This window comes from Triticum aestivum, chromosome 1D (genome assembly GCF_018294505.1).
Source record: "Triticum aestivum cultivar Chinese Spring chromosome 1D, IWGSC CS RefSeq v2.1, whole genome shotgun sequence".
In the NCBI taxonomy this organism is placed as follows: Eukaryota; Viridiplantae; Streptophyta; class Magnoliopsida; order Poales; family Poaceae; genus Triticum; species Triticum aestivum.
The window spans coordinates 30,230,442-30,252,239 of NC_057796.1; positions in this window are offsets into that span (position 1 = coordinate 30,230,442).

A 21,798-nucleotide genomic window follows, 5' to 3' on the forward strand; every position below is an offset into this window, starting at 1 on the left:
TTCTGAAAGCTACTACTAGTTGGATAATTTGGATGTTACAAGTCTTTGTCAACATACACAATTAACTATTTACGTGAGCAACAAGTTGTGCCAACCACATTTTGCTTATAGAGTTCAGACCTGTTCTGATGTTGCTTTCACACAAGTTTTTCTGACAACATTCACACAAGTACATAGCCGGTTGCAGGTTGGACCACGTTCCTACACGAGCCAACAACAAATTAACACACGCGCATATATTCTGGTATCTTCACCGAGAAGTACATGTATATATTTCTAAAAAAAGTACTTATATAGAGCCCTTTTTCTCCATTTCGAAGCAACTAGAGGATTATTGTGACAACGACGTGCATGTTAAGTAGGACCTCTGGCCAATCAGCCAAAGTGGAATGATTTGGTTGAGGTATTTTTGTGCGAGCCTACTAGCATCCACAATGTATGAAATTTGCTGCCTCTAAGCCTTCTCTCTCCTTCTAGAGGCAGCCTCTATAGCCTGTACACTGTAACAGTTGCCTCTTTTTTGTGTGAAAAGAAATCATATCTATTAAAAAAATTCAACGAAAGCACAAAGCATCTCAAACATAATAAAGAAAAAACATCGAGGCTCCGAACCACCGAACAACTACTACTGCCGGTAGAACGAGCCATCGACGTGCCACTGTTATCTCTCCCCTACCGGAGCCGACTTGACCTTGTTGATGACAGATGCTGAGTTCTCTTTCAAGTGCCCCTAAGGACTAACGTCGTTATTACCGCTCCCCTACCGAAGCAGGCTTGACCTTGTCGATGACAGCTGCGAAGTCGTGCCCCTAAGGATCAATGTCCTGGAGCCGCTGTCGTCAATGTTGAACCCTAGCACCTGTCATCAAATCTCGCCACATGATGAAAATTCTAACCTCGCCTGCCAAAGAAGATGCCAGGAATCTACGCTGGAGCTCTGTTGACTACGTCCAGACGAATAAACTTGAGGACGATCGAATCCTGGAAGACAAACTCTAGAAAGAAACTCAACCATCCGCCTGAGCGCCGGACCCGCGAGGACTAAAAAAATTCCAATCGGAGCGGAGGCACCATGATTCTCCTCCCCTCCACCGACCGTCAGAGCGGCAGATAGAGGGGAGGGAGGCGAATCCATGAGCTAGCCGATGAAGTCTGGAGGGAAAAGTTTGCCCTAGTCGCCTAGGGTTAGGGGAGGAAACAAGAGAAAATATGCATATAACCTCGCGCCGGGCTAACCAAAAACAAGATAGAAACACCACTAACCTTAGAGGAAGAAAGAAGAAAGGCAAGGCATGAAGCGGTGGGTCATTCTCTCGTACTAGTCTCGTGATTAGTCCGGTCGTTCCAACCTCAAGTGTGTAATAATGTGGCCATGTGCATGTGGCAATCTCTTTGTACCTAGAAGAAGCACTACTATGCAAAATGCATGCATTGGCAAATTATTGCCGTGATGGCCTCTGAGTTCCATTGTCCTATCTGGTCGAGTTGCTTGCAGGAGAAACATATGACCAATTTTGAAAACTGATGTGATGTAACAAAAAAAAGAAGCTAATGCCTTTATCGTACGGGGAGCCGTAGGCGGCCGTACTGACAGTGGAACATGAACTGAAGGCATTATTTTACATTAATTTATCCCTGAACTAGCCAGTTTAGGAGACATGATGATGCAAGAAGTCAAGAGCAGGTGAGTTTTTGAGAGTGATCCAATGGCCACGAGGAGGCTTTCATGGCTACAACTATTCACCGCCTCAATCCAGATCGTCCAACACGTGCTAGCACACTGCATGTCATCTCATATTTCGCCATCACTTAATGGATCCAAACTGTAAGAAGATAAAAAGTGACCGAGCACTGCAAACGTGACTTGAGCAAGCGTGACTGCATGAGGCGAATGGGGTGAAAACACAAAGGTGATGTCCATTGTTCATCCAAGCAGTAGTTAATTAGTTAAAGGTAATGAGATGGAACAGCTAATGTGGATCTAAATTGGTTGGTACGGTGTAGTAATTAAGTAACAGGCATGGTGAGTATCGTTCTCTACAGATGTACATAGACAGCTATATAGACTGGTCTGTGTGATAGAGCTTTGATCTTTGCGCAGGTAATCTGGTGATTAAAGGCTGATGAAAGATGCATGCGATCTGTACGCAGGAGGCTAGAATGATTCTATCGATCTCTGGTTCGATGTTGTCTCTCCAACCTCTACTTCGCGTCAGCTTCCTAACCGTACGGACGTCGAAGGTCAGCTGTTAAGAGTGCTAACCCTGCTATAACTAACTGTAAGACTCTAACAGGTACATTTAGTATTAGGTGGGTTTCTCTCTCTAGGTGTTGAGTGGCCATCAACCATGAGTGAACGAGAGATCGGGAACCTTCTTGTTGGAGGCCGTAGAACCTAGACACTTATAAGAGCATCTATTGGAGATCCCGTAAAAGGCGCCCGGCCAGAAAAATTTCAGTCGATATGTGGGCTTGGGCATTTTTGTGACTCGAATAGCACGGTACTGGGGCCATTTAGGGTTAGCCTCCCTCCCCATCCCCTCCGTCACAAATTATCTCCTCCGTCATTTTTGTGGTTCCACTCTGACGAGCAATAAGAGCGAAATAGAGGGTGATTTCGACGGCCTCGGTGGTGCATCTCCTCCGGGTGGTGCGGGTGGTGTCAGCCTTGGTGGTGCACCATCTACGGGCCGTGCAGCGGGGTCGTTGTTGCCGCCATTGGAGGACTCCGCCTCCGACTCGTACGGCTCGATCTCCTCCCTCATCGAGCCCACCACCGACGACGACGCGGACGAGCTTGCCGCAATCACGAATGAGAGGCCGAGTTTCTGCTAATTAAATTATTCAGTATCTGTTCTGTCCGAGGCGTTTTCCTAACTGCATAATCGTTTTCAGGGGCACCAAGCTGAAAGAGACCAGCAAAACGGGAAAAGCACTGTAGCTCGTCGACCCTTGCTGTAATATTTGTACGGATGTGCATGACGCGGACGTCCGTACCACACGGGTCCCCAGTAGTAATACGGAACTGGGCACACGACGTAGTACGTTCTAGTTGCACTTAATTATGTGCCGATTATGTATGTACAGATCGCGCGCACGTGATGTGGGTGACAACAGAACGAGGCCAGCCAGCTCGCGAATCACGTGACGCAGGCCCTGCCTGTCCAGAGCAAAACGAACAGATCGAATAAAAATCACCCGGATGAGATGAACGAATGGTGGCAGATTTGGCCGGGCCAAACTATGTGAACTGCCAGACAAGACAACTATTAGTGCAGGTTGACAGAATCATGCTCCTTGTAAGTGCCTGCTTGTTTTAACCACGCCATCGAGCGCATGTGCAATGCAAGCTGGCTCGATCTCCACGAGTCGACCCCGTCAGCGGCCTGCACTAATTAGTTTTAACCTATTAGTGGATTTGGATTAATAGCTGTTGGAAATATGAGCAAATTACTACGAGATTTAATCCGAACAAACAGAAGATAAATCATGACGGCAATAGCAGAGATAAAACTAATCATGCGAACTAGCATAGTAGATGAATAGATCACATCTAGGGCACATACTACAAACATGAATTCTACCACGATCTCGAACAGGAAGGATAGAATCACATACGGTGCAGCGGGAGCAGCACCGTCGGCGTTGACGTTGTCGCCCATGTCGTCGAGGATGAGGTTGACGAGGTCGGGGAAGAAGTCGTCGTTGGCGAAGTCGTCGCTGCGAGCAGTCGCGCGGGTGCGCTCCCCAAAAACCTGATCGCCCCTCTCCCGTACAGGATCACGAGAGGCGGGGTTCCGGAGGCCTACTGTCCCTTCTTGCGGTGCACGCCGAAAGGAGGGATGGAGAAGACTTGCGTGGCGGCGCAATGATCTAGAACAGTGGTGCGGAACCATACGAAGCGGCGGCGGCTAGGGTAGACGTCTGCCTGACTATATAGTGCGGGCCGGGTAGGTCGTGGGAGTAAACCCCACGTCCGAGTCGTCACGATCCAAAAGAATCGGAAACAGTTCAGTAATTAACGCCTCCGTTAATTATTAATTAATGACTCATTAATTTTCCCGAGCAGCAAAAATATAGACAACGTGCATAGCTCTGTCCTCGGCTCGGCTCAATCCCGCAACCCGCGGCGCGGCGTGGCGAGGCGAGCGAGAAGGAGGAGGAGCGCGCGTGTAGGTATCCTCTTCTTATGCTCATACAAGTGGCAGAAGAGCTCACCTTATAAAGAGGTGCAAGTCTGTCTCAACTTCCGTGGTGGCACTAAACTTTAGTCTCACTCACTTCACTCACATGTGTGCATGATGTTGGGGAACGTAGTAATTTCAAAAAATTTCCTACGCGCACACAAGATCATGGTGATGCATAGCAACGAGAGGGAAGAGTGTTGTCCACGTACCCTCGTAGACCAAAAGCGGAAGCGTTAGCACAACGCGGTTGATTTAGTCGTACGTCTTCACGATCTGACCGATCAAGTACCGAACGTACGGCACCTCCGAGTTCAGCACACGTTCAGCTCGATAACGTCCCTCGAACTCCGATCCAGCCGAGCTTCGAGGGAGAGTTCCGTCAGCACGACAGTGTGGTGACGATGATGATGTTCTACCGATGCAGGGCTTCGCCTAAGCACCGCTATGATATTATCGAGGTGGAGTATGGTGGAGGGGGCACCGCACACGGCTAAGAGATCCAAGAGATCAATTGTTGTCTCTAGAGGTGCCCCCTGCCCCCGTATATAAAGGAGCAAGGGGGGAGAGGCGGCAGGCCAGGAGGAGGCACGCCAGGGAGGAGTCCTACTCCCACCGGGAGTAGGACTCCCTCCTTTCCTAGTTGGAGTAGGAGAAGGGGGAAGGAGGAGGGAGAGAGGAAGGAAAGGGGGGCGCCGCCCCCCTCCTTGTCCAATTCGGACTAGAGGGGGAGGGGGCGCGCGGCCTGCCCTGGTCGCCCTTCTCTTCTCCACTAAGGCCCATCTTGGCCCATTAAACCCCCCCGGGGGGGGGTGTTCCGGTAACGATGATTTTCCACTTCACTCTGAAATTATATGAACTTTTCAAATGTTTCAGACTTTATGTTTCATCATGTAGATATACCCATATCTGCTCAAATCATCTGTGAAGGTCAGAAAATAACGATACCTGCCGCGAGCCTCAATATTCATCGGACCACATACATCAGTATGTATGATTTCCAACAAATCTGTTGTTCGCTCCATTGTTCCGGAGAACGGCGTTTTAGTCATCTTGTCCAAGAGGCATGGTTCGCAATCATCAAGTGATTCGTAATCAAGTGATTCCAAAAGCCCATCAACATGGAGTTTCTTCATGCGCTTTACACCAATATGACCTAAACGGCAGTGCCACAAATAAGTTGCACTATCATTATTAACTTTGCATCTTTTGGCTTCAATATTATGAATATGTGTATCACTACAATCGAGATCCAATGAACCATTTTCATTGGGTATGTAACCATATAAGGTTTTATTCATGTAAACAGAACAACAATTATTCTCTAACTTAAATGAATAACCCTATTGCAATAAACATGATCAAATCATATTCATGGTCAATGCAAACACCAAATAACACTTATTTAGGTTCAACACTAATCCCGAAAGTATAGGGAGTGTGCGATGATGATCATATCAATCTTGGAACCACTTCCAATACACATCGTCACTTCATCCTTAACTAGTTTCTGTTCATTATGCAACTCCCGTTTCGAGTTACTACTCTTTAGCAACTGAACCAGTATCAAATACCGAGGGGTTGCTATAAACACTAGTAAAGTACTCATCAATAACATGTATATCAAATATACTTTTGTTTACTTTGCCATCCTTCTTATCCGCCAATTATTTGGGGTAGTTCCGCTTCCAGTGACCAGTCCTTTTTGAAGTAGAAGCACTCAGTATCAGGCTTAGGTCCAAACTTGGGCTTCTTCACTTGAGCAGCAACTTGCTTGCCGTTCTTCTTGAAGTTTCCCTTCTTTCCCTTTGCCCTTTTCTTGAAACTAGTGATCTTGTTAACCATCAACACTTGATGCTCTTTTCTTGATTTCTACCTTCGCCGATCTCAGCATCGCGAAGAGCTCGGGAATTACTTTCGTCATCCCTTGCATACTATAGTTCATCACGAAGTTCTATTAACTTGGTGATAGTGACTAGAGAACTTTGTCAATTACTATCTTATCTGGAAGATTAAATCCCACTAGATTCAAGTAATTGTAGTACTCAGACAATCTGAGCACATGCTCACTGGTTGAGCTATTCTCGTCCATCTTATTGGCAAAGTACTGTCAGAGGTCTCATACCTCTCGACATGGGCACGAGTATGAAATACCAATTTCAACTCTTGGAACATCTTATATGCTCCGTGGCATTCAAAACATTTTTGAAGTCCCGGTTCTAAGCCGTAAAGCATGGTGCACTAAACTATCAAGTAGTCATCATACCGAGATTTTGTCAAAACGTTCATAACGTATGCATCTGCTCCTGCAATAGTTCTGTCATCTAGCGGTGCATCAAGGACATAATACTTCTGCGCAGCAATGAGGTTAATCCTCAGATCACGGACCAAGTCCGCATCATTGCTACTAACATCTTTCAACTTAGTTTTCTCTAGGAACATATCAAAATAAAAAAGGGGAGCTAAACGCGAGCTATTGATCTACAACATAGATATGGTAATACTACCAGGACTAAGTTCATGATAAATTTAAGTTCAATTAATCATATTACTTAAGAACTCCCACTTAGATAGACATCCCTCTAATCCTCTAAGTGATCACGTGATCCATATCAACTAAACCATGTCCGATCATCACGTGAGATGGAGTAGTTTCAATGGTGAACATCACTATGTTGATCATATCTACTATATGATTCACGCTCGACCTTTCGGTCTCAGTGTTCCGAGGCCATATCTGCATATGCTAGGCTTGTCAAGTTTAACCTGAGTATTCTGCGTGTGCAACTGTTTTGCACCCGTTGTATTTGAACGTAGAGCCTATCACACCCGATCATCACGTGGTGTCTCAGCACGAAGAACTTTCGCAACGGTGCATACTCAGGGAGAACACTTATACCTTGAAATTTAGTGAGAGATCATCTTATAATGCTACCGTCGATCTAAGCGAAATAAGATGCATAAAAGATAAACATCACATGCAATCAATATAAGTGATATGATATGGCCATCATCATCTTGTGCTTGTGATCTCCATCTCCGAAGCACCGTCATGATCACCATCGTCACCGGCGCGACACCTTGATATCCATCGTAGCATCGTTGTCGTCTTGCCAACTATTGCTTCTACGACTATCGCTACCACTTAGTGATAAAGTAAAGCAATTACAGGGCGATTGCATTGCATACAATAAAGCGACAACCATATGGCTCCTGCCAGTTGCCGATAACTAGGTTACAAAACATGATCATCTCATACAATAAAATTTAGCATCATGTCTTGACCATATCACATCACAACATGCCCTGCAAAAACAAGTTAGACGTCCTCTACTTTGTTGTTGCAAGTTTTACGTGGCTGCTACGGGCTGAGCAAGAACCGTTCTTACCTACGCATCAAAACCACAACGATAATTCGTCAAATTAGTGTTGTTTTAACCTTCACAAGGACCGGGCGTAGCCACACTCGGTTCAACTAAAATTGGAGAAATAGACACCCGCCAGCCACCTGTGTGCAAAGCACGTCGGTAGAACCAGTCTCGCGTAAGCGTACGCGTAATGTCGGTCCGGGCCGCTTCATCCAACAATACCGCTGAACCAAAGTATGACATGCCAGTAAGCAGTATACTTGTATCGCCCACAACTCACTTGTGTTCTACTCGTGCATATAACATCTACGCATAAAACCAGGCTCTGATACCACTGTTGGGGAACGTAGTAATTTCAAAAAAATTCCTACGCACACACAAGATCATGGTGATGCATAGCAACGAGATGGCAGAGTGTTGTCCACGTACCCTCGTAGACCGAAAGCGGAAGCGTTAGCACAACGCGATTGATGTAGTCGTACGTCTTCACGATCCGACCGATCAAGTACCGAACGTACGGCACCTCCGAGTTCAGCACACATTCAGCTCGATGACGTCCCTCGAACTCCGATCCAGCCGAGCTTTGAGGGAGAGTTCCGTCAGCACGACGGCGTGCTGACGATGATGATGTTTTATTAATGCAGGGCTTCGCCTAAGCACCGCTACGATATTATCGAGGTGGACTATGGTGGAGGGGGGCACCGCACACGGCTAAGAGATCCAAGATATCACTTGTTGTCTCTAGAGGTGTCCCCTGCCCCCGTATATAAAGGAGCAAGGGGGGAGAGGCGGCCGGCCAGGAGGAGGCGCGCCAGGGAGGAGTCCTACTCCCACCGGGAGTAGGACTCCCTCCTTTCCTAGTTGGAGTAGGAGAAGGGGAAGGAGGAGGGAGAGAGGAAGGAAAGGGGGGCGCCGCCCCCCTCCTTGTCCAATTCGGACTAGAGGGGGAGGGGGCGCGCGGCCAGGCAGGCCACCCCTCATCTTCTCCACTAAGGCCCATCTTGGCCCATTAACCCCCCCCCCCGCCCCCCCGGGGGGGGGGGGTTCCGGTAACCCCCGGTATTCCGGTAAAATCCCGATTTCACTCGGAACACTTCCGATATCCAAATATAGGCTTCCAATATATCAATCTTTACGTCTCGACCATTTCGAGACTCCTCGTCATGTCTGTGATCACATCCGGGACTCCGAACTACCTTCGGTATATCAAAACACATAAACTCATAATATAACCGTCATCGAACTTTAAGCGTGCGGACCCTACGGGTTCGAGAACTATGTAGACATGACCGAGACACGTCTCCGGTCAATAACCAATAGCGGAACCCGGACGCTCATATTGGCTCCTACATATTCTACGAATATCTTTATCGGTCAAACCGCATAACAACATACGTTGTTCCCTTTGTCATCGGTATGTTACTTGCTCGAGATTCGATCGTCGGTATCTTAATACCTAGTTCAATCTCGTTACCGGCAAGTCTCTTTACTCGTTCCGTAATACATCATCCCGCAACTAACTCATTAGTTGCAATGCTTGCAAGGCTTATAGTGAAGTGCATTACCGAGTGGGCCCAGAGATACCTCTCCGACAATCGGAGTGACAAATCCTAATCTCGAAATAAGCCAACCCAACAAGTACCTTCGGAGACACCTGTAGAGCACCTTTATAATCACCCAGTTACGTTGTGACGTTTGGTAGCACACAAAGTGTTCCTCTGGTAAACGGGAGTTGCATAATCTCATAGTCATAGGAACATGTATAAGTCATGAAGAAAGCAATAGCAGAATACTAAACGATCGTGTGCTAAGCTAACGGAATGGGTCAAGTCAATCACATCATTCTCCTAATGGTGTGATCCCATTAATCAACTAACAACTCATGTCAATGGCTAGGAAACATAACCATCTTTGATCAACGAGCTAGTCAAGTAGAGGCATACTAGTGACACTCTGTTTGTTTATGTATTCACACAAGTATTATGTTTCCGGTTAATACAATTCTAGCATGAATAATAAACATTTATCATGATATAAAGAAATAAATAATAACTTTATTATTGCCTCTAGGGCATATTTCCTTCACATGAATGGGCCAAGAGAATTTCAGAATTTTAGTTTGGCTTTGGGCCAAAGGCCTACTAGCAAAATTCCACACAAAGTCTCATTGGCACATCTCATCATTTAGTTTCAAAACATTGTTCATATACCGGTGCTTAGTGGAGACTGTGAAGTTGAACTTCCACTTAGATTTTTATGCTACACTGGATCACAACTTGAATAGTGGACTATGCCTTGAACTACAAGTTTTCGGCGAGACTTGTTTCACACAAATTTCTTGACCGATACTGGGCTGCCGCAAGGATTCCCCGCGGGTGGAGCGTATTCGTCATACTCCAGGGCCTTTCATGAATTTATTAGAGAACACCTAATTCTCACATACTGCGACGTTAATAGTCAAATTCATATAGGTGTGTTCCTTAGGAGATGCCCTGAAGGACAACATCTCTCCTTACTCAAATAAGTAACTTGGAACACATTAAGATAAATATAAACCTGCCATGCAGGTCAGGAGAGTATTGCATCTTCACGGAGTGGGATAATTAAAAAAGGGATACTCTCCTCTCAGCTGACCAACAGCTTGTTTCCCACTTCTACTTCACGGGATCTCCGATCACATAGAGTGGGTTACCACTATGGACAACTCATGCGGTGGGTCTCAAACCCATCTCCATCGATGCATTATCTATCACATTACGTGATAGACCCTTTGTGAAGGGATCTGCCAAGTTTTTCGACGTTTGGATATAATCCAACGTAATAACTCCAGGGTTCCTCAATTTTCTGACAGATTTTAGTCTCCTCTTCACATGCCTTGAGGACTTCATATTGTCCTTAGAACTGTTTATCTTGACGATCACAGTTTGATTATCACAGTTCACCAGGATAGGGGGTATTGGTTTTTCAACCATAGGTAAGTCCATCAAGAGCTCACGAAGCCACTCTGCTTCAACAGTGGCAGTATCTAATGCTGTGAGTTCTGCTTCCATAGTTGACCTTATTAAGATGGTCTGCTTGCAAGACTTCCAGGAAACAGTGTCACCACCAAATCTAAAAACATAACCACTTGTGGCCTTAATCTCATCAGCATCAGATATCCAGTTTGAGTCACTATAACCCTCTAGTACCCTTGGATACCCGGTGTAGTGAATCCCATAGCTTGCAGTGCCTTTCAAATAGCGCATAACTCTCTCAAGCGCATGCCAATGATCATCTCCCGGTTTTGACACAAACCGACTCAGCTTGCTCAAAGCAAATGAGATGTCAGGCCTCGTGGCACTCGCCAAATACATAAGCGAGCCAATAATCTGAGAATACCTCAGTTGATCTCTAGCAATCCGTCGATTCTTTCGAAGCAACACACTAGTGTCATATGGAGTTGGAGAAGGCGTGCAGTCGCTATACCCAAAACGACTCAAGATCTTTTCCACATAGTGAGACTGAAGCAGTGTGATCCCACCATTCTCATCTCTCAACAGCTTGATGTTTAAGATAACATCAGCTACTCCTAGATCCTTCATCTCAAAACAGTGAGATAAGAAATCCTTAACCTCCTTGATTAAATCAAGTTTGGTTCCAAAGATCAGTATGTCATCGACATACAGACAAAGAATAACTCCTTCGCCCCCACCATGACGATAGTACACGCACTTGTCACCATCGTTTACTACAAAGCCGGCAGCAGTTAATGTTCTTTCGAACTTCTCATGCCACTCCTTGGGAGCTTGTTTAAGGCCATATAAAGACTTTAATAACTTGCACACCTTTCCTTCCTGACCAGGTACTACAAAACCATCTGGCTGATCCATGTAAATTTTCTCCTTCAACTCTCCGTTGAGGAAAGCCGTCTTAACATCCACTTGATGAACGAGAAGACCATGTGAGGCAGTCAGTGATAGTAGCACCCGAATTGTGGTCAGTCTAGCCACGGGTGAGTAAGTTTCAAAGAAGTCTTCACCTTCTTTCTAGGTATAACCCTTAGCCGGGCCTTGTACTTTTCAATCGTACCATCAAGTCTAAGCTTCTTCTTGAACACCCACTTACATCCTACAGGTTTGCACCCATAAGGAAGGTCAGTGATCTCCCAGGTTCCGTTAGCTAAGATGGAATCCATCTCGCTACGAACAGCTTCCTTCCAGTAGTCAGCATTAGGAGATGCATAGGCTTCTGAAATAGTCCTGGGTGTATCATCCACAAGGTACACAATGAAATCATCACCAAAAGACTTTGCAGTCCTCTGTCTCTTACTCCTCACAGGAGTTCCATTGTCACCCTCAACGGGATTCTCAACATGTTCCATCGCAATGGTGGGTTCAGGAATTACAGCGAATTCCTCACTAGATGGAGTATGTATCTCCTGATTTGATGAACTCGACATATCCTTCATAGGAAATATGTCCTCAAAGAAAGTTGCATCATTCGACTCCATAATCGTACCAACATGCATGTCGGATACCTCATATTTTATTACCAAAATCTATAGCCAATGCTATGAAAAGCATAGCCCAGAAGAACATAATGCACGGTTTTTGGTCCAAGCTTGTGCTTCTTGGGAATTGGTATATTGACTTTCGCCAAACAACCCCAAGTACGTAGGTAAGAGAGTTTCAATCTTTTCCTTTCCCATTCCTCAAATGGAGTCACGGTCTTATGCTTTGTGGGAACTCGGTTTAGGACATGACACGCAGTCATTAGCGCCTCCCCCACCATTCCTTGGAGAGACCCGATGTGTCTAACATGGTGTTAACCATATCAGTTAGAGTTCGGTTCTTTCTTTCGGCTACCCCATTTGACTGAGGTGAGTAGGGAGGCGTCCTCTCATGGATTATACCATGTTCCGCACAAAACAAATCAAATTCATTGGAAAAATACTCTCCACCACGATCGGACCTAAGCCGTTTAATTTTTCGATCAAGTTTGTTCTCTGCCTCAGCTTTATAGTTTTTGAAGAAAGTTAAAGCCTCATCTCTTGATTTCAGAAGATATACATCAAAATATCTAGTGGAGTCATCAATCAACGTCATGAAGTATCTCTTTCCACCTTTTGTCAACACGCCATTCATCTCACAAAGATCAGAATGTATAAGCTCTAGTAGCGCCAAGTCTCTTGCCTCTGCAGTCTTATCGGACTTGTGAGGTTGCTTAGCTTGCACACATACTTGGCACTTGGAGCCTTTGACATTAGAGATTTTCGGAATTAAATTCATATTGGCTAGCCGCGTCATGCTTCCAAAGTTAATGTGACAAAGTCGTGAATGCCAAATATCAGACTCATTATTGTGGCAAACATTATTAATAACTTTAGTGCAAATATCTAACAAAGACAGGCGGAACAAGCCTCCGCTCTCATAGCCTTTTCCAACAAATTGTCCATACTTAGAAATTACAACTTTATTGGATTCGAAAACCAACTTAAAACCATCTCGACATAAACGGGAACCGCTAACGAGATTTTTATTGATGGACGACGCATGATGAACGTTCTTCAGACGCACGGTCTTCACCGAAGTAAACTTTAGATCGACCGTACCAACACCTCGAACGATGGCATGTGACCCGTTCCCCATCAGCACGGGAGAAGTCCCTGTGACCTGGTAAGAAGAAAACATGGAGGCATCAGCACAAACATGTACATTGGCACCGGTGTCAATCAACCAATCAGGAGATTGAAATACTGAAAGGATGGTAGGAAGAATACTGTACCCAGATTCCTTCATATCAGTATCACCGATGACAACATTAGCAGACTTGCCGCTCTTCTCATGTTCGCGCTCCTCAAAGCGGTTAGGACACTTCGGAGCCTAGTGATTAGGATCACCGCAGACATGGCAAAGTCCCTTCCCCTTCTTATGAGAATTCTTCTTGAAGTTGGTAGAATGTGACGGCTTGTTCTTTGTATCAAACTTGCCTTTGCCCTGAGTTTTGTTCTTGTTGTTTTTGAACTTGTTGGGCTGGAAGTTCTTCTTCTGTACCATCTGGGCACTAGAAGCTCCCTCAGCAACTCAAGCATGTGTGTCCTTTGCTCTCGCCTTCTCTTCAACATCAAGAGTACCAATGAGATCCGCAACGAAAAACTCCTGTCTCTTGTGTTTCAGGGAAGTAGCAAAATTGTTCCACGAAGGTGGAAGCTTGGCAATGATGCCTCCAGCAACAAATTTGTCCGGCAACACACACTTGAAGTACTCGAGTTCCTTTGCGAGCGATTGTATCTCATGAGCTTGCTGTACAACAGAGCGCTCATCAGTCATCTTGTAGTCATAGAATTGCTCCATGACGTACAACTCGCTGCCGGCGTCCGAGTCACCAAACTTGGCCTCGAGCGCAACCCACATGTCCTTGCCGTTGTCAAACGACATATACGAATCCACAATGGAGTCATCAAAAACACTTAGAAGAGCACCTTTAAAGAGAGTATCGATCTTCTCGAAAGCTTCCAGCTGTGCTGCATTAAGATCGCCCTCAGTCTTGCCCTTAGTGGCGTCATAGCAGCACATGGTCTGAAACCAGTAAACTGCCCTCGTGCGCCACCTCTTATATTGGACCCCCTTAAAGGCGGATGGCTTCAAATGCGCAGCGAAACCACTCGGAGTAAATTGCCTATAATCAGGTTTTTGGATTGTTGGAAATATGAGCAAATTACTACGAGATTTAATCCGAACAAACAGAAGATAAATCATGACGGCAATAGCAGAGATTAAACTAATCATGCGAACTAGCATAGTAGATGAACAGATCACATCTAGGGCACATACTAGAAAAATGAATTCTACCACGATCTCGAACAGGAAGGATAGAATCACATACGGTGCAGCGGGAGCAGCACCGCCGGCGTTGACGTTGCCGCCCATGTCGTCGAGGATGAGGTTGACGAGGTCGGGGAAGAAGTCGTCGCTGCCAGCAGTCGCGCGAGTGCGCTCCCCAAAAACCTGATCGCCCCTCTCCCGTACAGGATCACGAGAGGTGGGGTTCCGGAGGCCTGCTGTCCCTTCTTGCGGTGCACGCCGAAAGAAGGGATGGAGAAGACTTGCGTGGCGGCGCAATGATCTGGAACAGTGGTGCGAAACCATACGAAGCGACGACGGCTAGGGTAGACGTCTGCCTGACTATATAGTGCGGGCCGGGTAGGTCGTGGGAGTAAACCCCACGTCCGAGTCATCACGATCCAAAAGAATCGGAAATAGTTCAGTAATTAACGCGTCCATTAATTATTAATTAATGACTCATTAACTTTTCCCGAGGAGCAAAAATATAGACAACGTGCATAGCTCTGTCCTCGACTCGGCTCAATCCCGCAACCCGTCGTGGCAAGGCGTGCCGTGCCGTGCCGTGGTGAAGCGAGCGAGGAGGAGGAGTGTGCGTGTAGGTCTCCTCTTCTCATGCTCATACAAGTGGTAGAAGAGCTCACCTTATAAAGAGGTGCAAGTCTCTCTCAACTTTCGTGGTGGGACTAAACTTTAGTCTCACTCACTCCACTCACATATGTGCATGAATGGGCCAAGAAAATTTTAGAATTTTAATTGGGCTTTGGGCCAAAGGCCTACTAGCAAAATTCCAACAATAGCGACCCCGTAATTAGTCACGCCTTGTAATAGCGCTACTGCTTGTGTAAGGCCAACTCCACCGCACGACCCCAAACGGATGTCCGGTTTGGCCGAATTTTGTCCCTTTAGGGCGGCAATGGATTTGCACATGTCCGCATCTGTCCGATGGGTCGTGGGTGCGCCCAGCGCGCGGCCGCACCCCAAATCTTGTCTGTGTTGGACGTGATTAAAAAAAACATAAAAATTAAATAAAATGACTTAAAAAAAGTAAATAAACGCAGTTAAAAAAACTTAAAACTTAAGTTAGGGTCATGGCCACAAAATGGCCCAGTTTCACGTTCAACTTAAAGTCCCAGTGACATAATTAATAAACATAAAAAAGAAAATAAAAACGGCTGCCGCCCGCGCGCTCCTGCCCGTGCCCGTCGATGCCGTCGTCGTCGCCGTCTTCAGTGGCCGCCGGTGTCATCGTCGTCGCTGACGAGGTCGACGTAGTCTGGCGACGTCCAGAGGTGGGCCGGCGGTGCGTGGTAGACGCAGGCGGGCTGGACGATGGGAGGTGCCTGCACCACCTCCTCCCGTGGCGACGCCTCCCGCTCCGGTGACCGAGGCGGAGTGGCGCACCAGTTCACGCCCACGGCGGTGGCCATCTCCGGAGCAGTGCAGGACCAGCCCCACCCCTGGCCCACCAGGCCCGGGTGGAACGCGGCCACCGGCTCCTCCTCCATCGTCTCCTCCGCGGCCACCATCTCCAGCTCGGGGATGGCTACCTCGCCGGCGGTGGAGCGGGCCATCATCTCCTCCAGGCCATCCCATTGGCGCTCATCGTGTGTGTACATGGAGTCTTGCATGACACGCGCCATGAGACGGGCCTCCTCCTCCTCTGTCATGCGAGGAGGTGGTGGTGAAGATGGCGAAGGCGACGGCGTGGGCGTGAGGCCGCGCACCCGCCTACGCCCGCGCTCCTGGGGAGCAGGCGCTGCGCGCTCCCGACGTGGTCGTCGCGGCCCAGACGCCGTGCCGGCGAAGAAGGAGGCACGCCGCACGTCGTGCTCGTCCCTGAGCCAGGTGTTCCAGAGGGCGGAGTCCGGGGCGTACCTGTCGTCGTAGTACAAGTCGTCGGGGAGGAGGCGGCGGCGGCGCTCGATCTCTTCACGGCACGCTCGGCCGCTCGCCGGGACCGGCGGGATCGGCACACGGTCGGCGGACAAGTGCCAGTTGTTGGGGAGGTGGACGTCGCTCCAGGGGAGCGGCGTCCGCGTCTCCCAATAACGGCGGCACACCGACGCACGGATGTGGTGCCGGTCGCGCTCGCCGGTGGACGTGGGGGCGGTGGAGAACGCGGGCGGCGCGGGGGCCCGGTGTGGTGGTGATGCGGGCTCCTCCTTCTTCACGGAGCCGGCGCGGCGCCCCGACGAGGAGCCGGCCTCGCGGTCGTGCTTCCCCTTGCGGCCTGGGTTCCAGAAGCCCATGGCTTCGAGGTGGCCGGCCGGCTAGCTCGAGGACGGGGGAGGGCTAGGGTTTCACGCTGTCGGGTTTCGAGGAGGCTGCGGGATGGAGTGGGGCAGTGTGGACGACGACCGGTCCACGGGTTCCCCATTTAAGAAGGACGACGACCTTCCACTGGGCCGATGACAGGTGGGGCCGGCCGCCCGTGCGCATTGATGTTGGCGGGTGGGAGGTAGGTGGTCGCCCCGCCACGCGGCCAGACGCGGATGAGCGGCGCGTCCGTTCGGTGTCCGCAGCGACCCAAACCCGGCGCAAGTTTGCGCTCGAAATGGGTCAGCCCGGACACAAAACGGACAAGATGGGTCCGGGCCGTCGCGCGTTGGGCCGACCTGTTTGTCCGTTTTACCCCAAATGGACGGGGCCGGACAAAATGGGGTCGCGCGGTGGAGTTGGCTAGGGGGCGTGCTGTGCTGTGCTGCTGCTGCGGCGTGAGCAGAAAGGCGCGAACCTGCATTCCATTTTTTTTCCAAGGAATGGCTTTCGCATGCGTCACATTATCATCATTACTGCCCTTCGTTTTTTTCCCCATTTCGTTTCTTGGAGGAGCCAGGAGCTGCTTTCTAGCATGTTTGATGCTTTCCTCTTGCAATTTTTATCTGAGAAGATGATGGTGACGGTGAAGGGTGGGTACAGGAGAACCTGCTCCTGCTAGATTTGATGTAATCGAACCGCGGCTGCTATCTGTTTTTAAGCTTAAGTTGCTGTGCTGGTGTAGTTAGCAAGGTCAAACCGGTTTAATTTGGGAATGTTTGAGAGACGGTTTATATCAGAATGCTACCTGCCTCAAGCTATACAGATCTTTTTATTTCCCTCTGAATGAAAACATCAACCGTTGTAAATGGAGAGAGGGATATTTTTGCTTTTTTTTTGGGAGAGAGGGATCATCATCAAACAATAGTACAGCAAAATTGATGGAGAGGCTTTGGTTGACCTCTGCTTGATAATCGTTGTCGCGGCCCAAATGGACGGAGGGTGGATGGATCGCGACGTGGGGTCCTGGCCTGCTGATTTGCACGTTTGACTTGTCCGCAACCATATACAGGTACTACAAACCAGTCGAAATACATTCTTCACATCCTTTTCCACGGGCGATGTGTACACTGCAGCCATTGATTTTTTATTTTTCTTGGCCTCCACGTAACGCCCAGACTTCTACTTCTTGGCAGCGAAACAGAATTGACTCACTCATAGCGAGACACAGGACCGCGGGCTGGACTGACTTTGAAGCCGTGACGTGGCATCTGAATGTTGCTCAACCTGTGTACAGACAGGCTCTTCTTATGTTGATCGTGCGGTCTTTGATGGACCACTTGACTTGTCCCCGGTCCACAAGGCAGCAAAAAAATCGTCTCTTTTCCAGGGACGAGCATCCATGGGCCACTTTGAAGCTTCTTTGGACGTCCAAATTCTCTACTCCGCGCAGGTAAAAAAATAATATCTCTACTACCTCAGCGTTTTCTTCACCTCGCCAAGCAATAATGACTGACTAGTCTCTCTCGTGCACCACAAGTCTTGGAAGAAGACTGTACAGGGCTGCAGACAAAAGTAGGGTCCATCTACCGTCTTCCTCGAAACGTCCGTGTCTGCGTCAACGACGACGGACGGTTTTCTTCCTTCCGTTTGGCTGACGGTTTCACCCTCGGGCCGCTCGCGGCCACACGTATTATGCTGCTTGTCCATACGTTGAGACACAAAGCAGAAATACTGTGCTCTAGCATACCCTACAGTGACATTCTCTCGGGTGCTTTTTCGGGAGATATAAAGTCAATCACGATGAACAGCGGAAGATCGTGTACTGATGTACTACACGCAACCGACCGATCACATGAGCACCCTCGGACGGGCAGCTGATTTACACGTTTGCCATCGAGAACACCTGTCGACCGATCGGGCGCTCTTTCTCGAAGTGGCGCCGGACGTCAACATCACACGTTGTAGGTGCCTCTCCAGGCACGGCTGCTACCTGTGAAGTTGACGTGACGAGCATTCCGATTCTCCGGGACACATCACACATGTATCTACAGCAAGTATTATTGTTTGTTTAACTCATCATGCAAGTAAACTTGTAGTGATGAATGCACCTGCGGCGAGAGCCGGGCGAGGGGAAAATCGACAAATTTGACCTTAAGGCCAAAGTATTTCACAAGCTAAATTGTTTTTGAAAATATTTCATGTCGCTGACCCTATTGTGCAATGCCTTACAAAGAGGAGCTGCACAGAGTAGTGTAACACCTTGCTGTCGGGCGCTGCACAGTGTAGTGCTTGAGTGATAGGCGCTGCACAGTAGGGTGCAGCGCCTTGCTGTCGGGCGCTGTATATTAAAGGTCAGATGGGTGAATTTTTTTTAAACAATTTAATTTGTGAAATACTTTCACTCTGAGATCAAGTTTGTCCCGGACAAGGAGAAAGAAACACCGATCGATTGTTTGCGAGCAATGCACCGATGATGGAGGCGTCTCGTTAAGAGCATCTCCAGCCGCGCCTCCAACACGTCCTCCCCAGGCGATTTTTTCGCGTTGGCGCCAAAAAATCGGTCCAGTCGCACCTCAGGAGCCCATTTTTCACCGGTTTGGGCCGAAACTGGCGCCGGCGGACCCAGGCCGAACCCGTCGCGCCGGGGGGCGCCCAGGGGCGTCGGGGCAAGCGATTTTGGCGGGAACTAAACACGGGCCCGCCGAGTCAGCGACACTCGCCTTGTCGTCGTTAGAACGCCTCGGTTTCCCGCGAGGAATCAATGCCAAGGCTGCCGCCGGTCAGCCTTTCATTGATTCCTCACGGGCGGCGCGGCGACGCCCCCCTCTGACCACGCGTACACACGGCGCCCGACCGCTATAAAAGCAACGCCTCCCCCTCGCCTTTGGCCACACTCGCACGCAGCCGCCGTGCTCTGCCTGCCGACGTGCTCTGCCTCTCTCTCCCCGTGCGCAGCCGCCGCCGACGTTCCTCCCCTCTCTCCCCAAGCTCAGCCGCCACGATGTGCAAGCGATTCCCCGACGATGGGGCGGCGGCCAACGGCTTCGGCCGCCACACGCTGCATGGGTGGGAAGCGCACCTGCTGTTCTAGGCCAACATCCCGGCGCCTCCCGACATGCGCGCAGGGCCGGGGGGGGGGGGGGGTGGAGGCTCAACGCCGGTGGCGTCCCCATTCCCCCGCTGCCCGACGTCAACGCGCGCGCTGACTACTTCGCCGACGAGGTCGACCGCGTGCGGGCGTCGCTGACGGAGGAGCAGCGCGCCCTCCCGCAGTACGCCGCCGGCAACCATGAGGTGTGGGCGGCGTACTTCCAGCACCAGCAGGCGCAGCGGCTAGCCTCCACCAACGGGGCGCTGGTGGTGCGGGGCACCAAGAACAGCGAGGGGCGCCGCCTGTGGTGGGGCGCCCCCGACCGCTCGCTTCACGCCGTTCTCCGGCACCTCGAGGGCAGCAACGATCTGCCGTTGAGGTACCCTGCCGTCCCGACCCCTAGCATCCTCGAGGGCGGCCAATGGATGCCGAGGAGGACGGCGGGGTCCTCCTCTTCCTTCTCCTCCTCCCGCTCCTCCTCCTCTGGGTCACCGGCGCTGTTCTGCGTAAAGGCCGAGCCCGCGGAGACACCGCTCGGCCGGCGCACCCGCAGCACCGGCATCGTCATCAACGAGGGCGGGCGCGCCTCCTCCTCGGCTCCTCCCTGCTTCGTCAAGCCGAAGACGGAGCCAGGGCTCGCCCGTGAAGACGGAGCCCGGGGTCGCCGCCGTGAAGCCGGAGCCAAGACTCGCAAACGTGAAGACGGAGCCGGGGCTCTCCGACGAGGCGGCCTTGAAGTGGGCACGCACGGAACTGGAGCGCTAGTGCCGCGCCCTAGAGCAGTTCGCGGCTCGTCGCCGCGGCCGCGATGAGGGAGGCGTCGTCGTTCTCGACGACGACAGCGATGACGACGTGCCGCCACCGGTCCGCCAGGGTGCCCCCGGGCAGGGGTCCAGCAGGGGCGGCCGCGTCATGGAGAAGAAGGACGACGAGGAGTCGAGGACAATGGGGATGGCGGCGAATTCGCCGCGCTGCGCGCGTTCTTCCTGTACTCTAGGGCCTTTGTTTTTTAGTAAATTTTATATTTGCTATGTAATAAAAACTGTTTAAGTCGCCGAAGTTTATGCCCGTTTGCCAAATAATAGCCGAATGTCTTTAATTTTTCTTTTAAAAATCCTTCTGGGGCAACCCTAGGGCTGGCGGCTAGGAACCCATTCGGCCCCAAGCCAATTTTTCGCCGGGTCGCCCCCAGACGGCGATTTTTCGAGCTGCTGGTGGCCAACGGCTGGAGATGCTCTAAGTAATATACCTTGCATGGGTTATACTCGACCTCGCCCCCCTGCAACCAACGTAGTGGACGCATGCGTGCCGTGTGTTTGTTTGCACCTTCATGCTGCTAAATGCGAATAATCCCCGTTAATTTAGTTGCCTGAGCGCATCAGGTACGGGAACATATACCCCATAATACATCATTAAACAACATTTTAATAGCCAATCTGTGTCCAAAAGGAAGAACAACCTGGCAACCGACAAGTACTAAGCTAATCTATGTAAGAAAAATGGAACATGATTAACTAATGGAGCATCACCGAAGCATATACTCACTCCATCTATGTAAAATACTCCGGGCAGCCTCTTTTCTGGATTTTTTTTTCTGTTACAGAAAGACACATGACTAAGTATAAGGTTTTTTCTGGGGGTCTGGGAAGTATAATTTTCTGATTAACAATCGTAAAACATTTCTAGCGGATGCGCTAAAAGCTACTCCCTCTGTTCCATAATGTCAGACATTTTTTGACACTACACTAGTGCCAAAAAACCTTTTACATTATGGTACGGAGGGAGTATATTTGAGAGTTTTTTTAAATTTACTGAGCATGGCTAGAGCATATACTCCATCATGAAACAACATACTCCTTTTATAAACTTATATACGATCGTTTAGGTCACTATTTTAGTTACTCAAACTATCTTATATTAGTTCACAGAGGGAAAATGATCTTATATTAGTTTACAGTGGGAGTATCTGCCGAAGGACAACTACTATGAAATCTATAAGTACTATACATTGTAATGTATTCTATTTAAAAAGACATCGTGATTAACTAATGAAGCATCACTGGAGGCTCCAT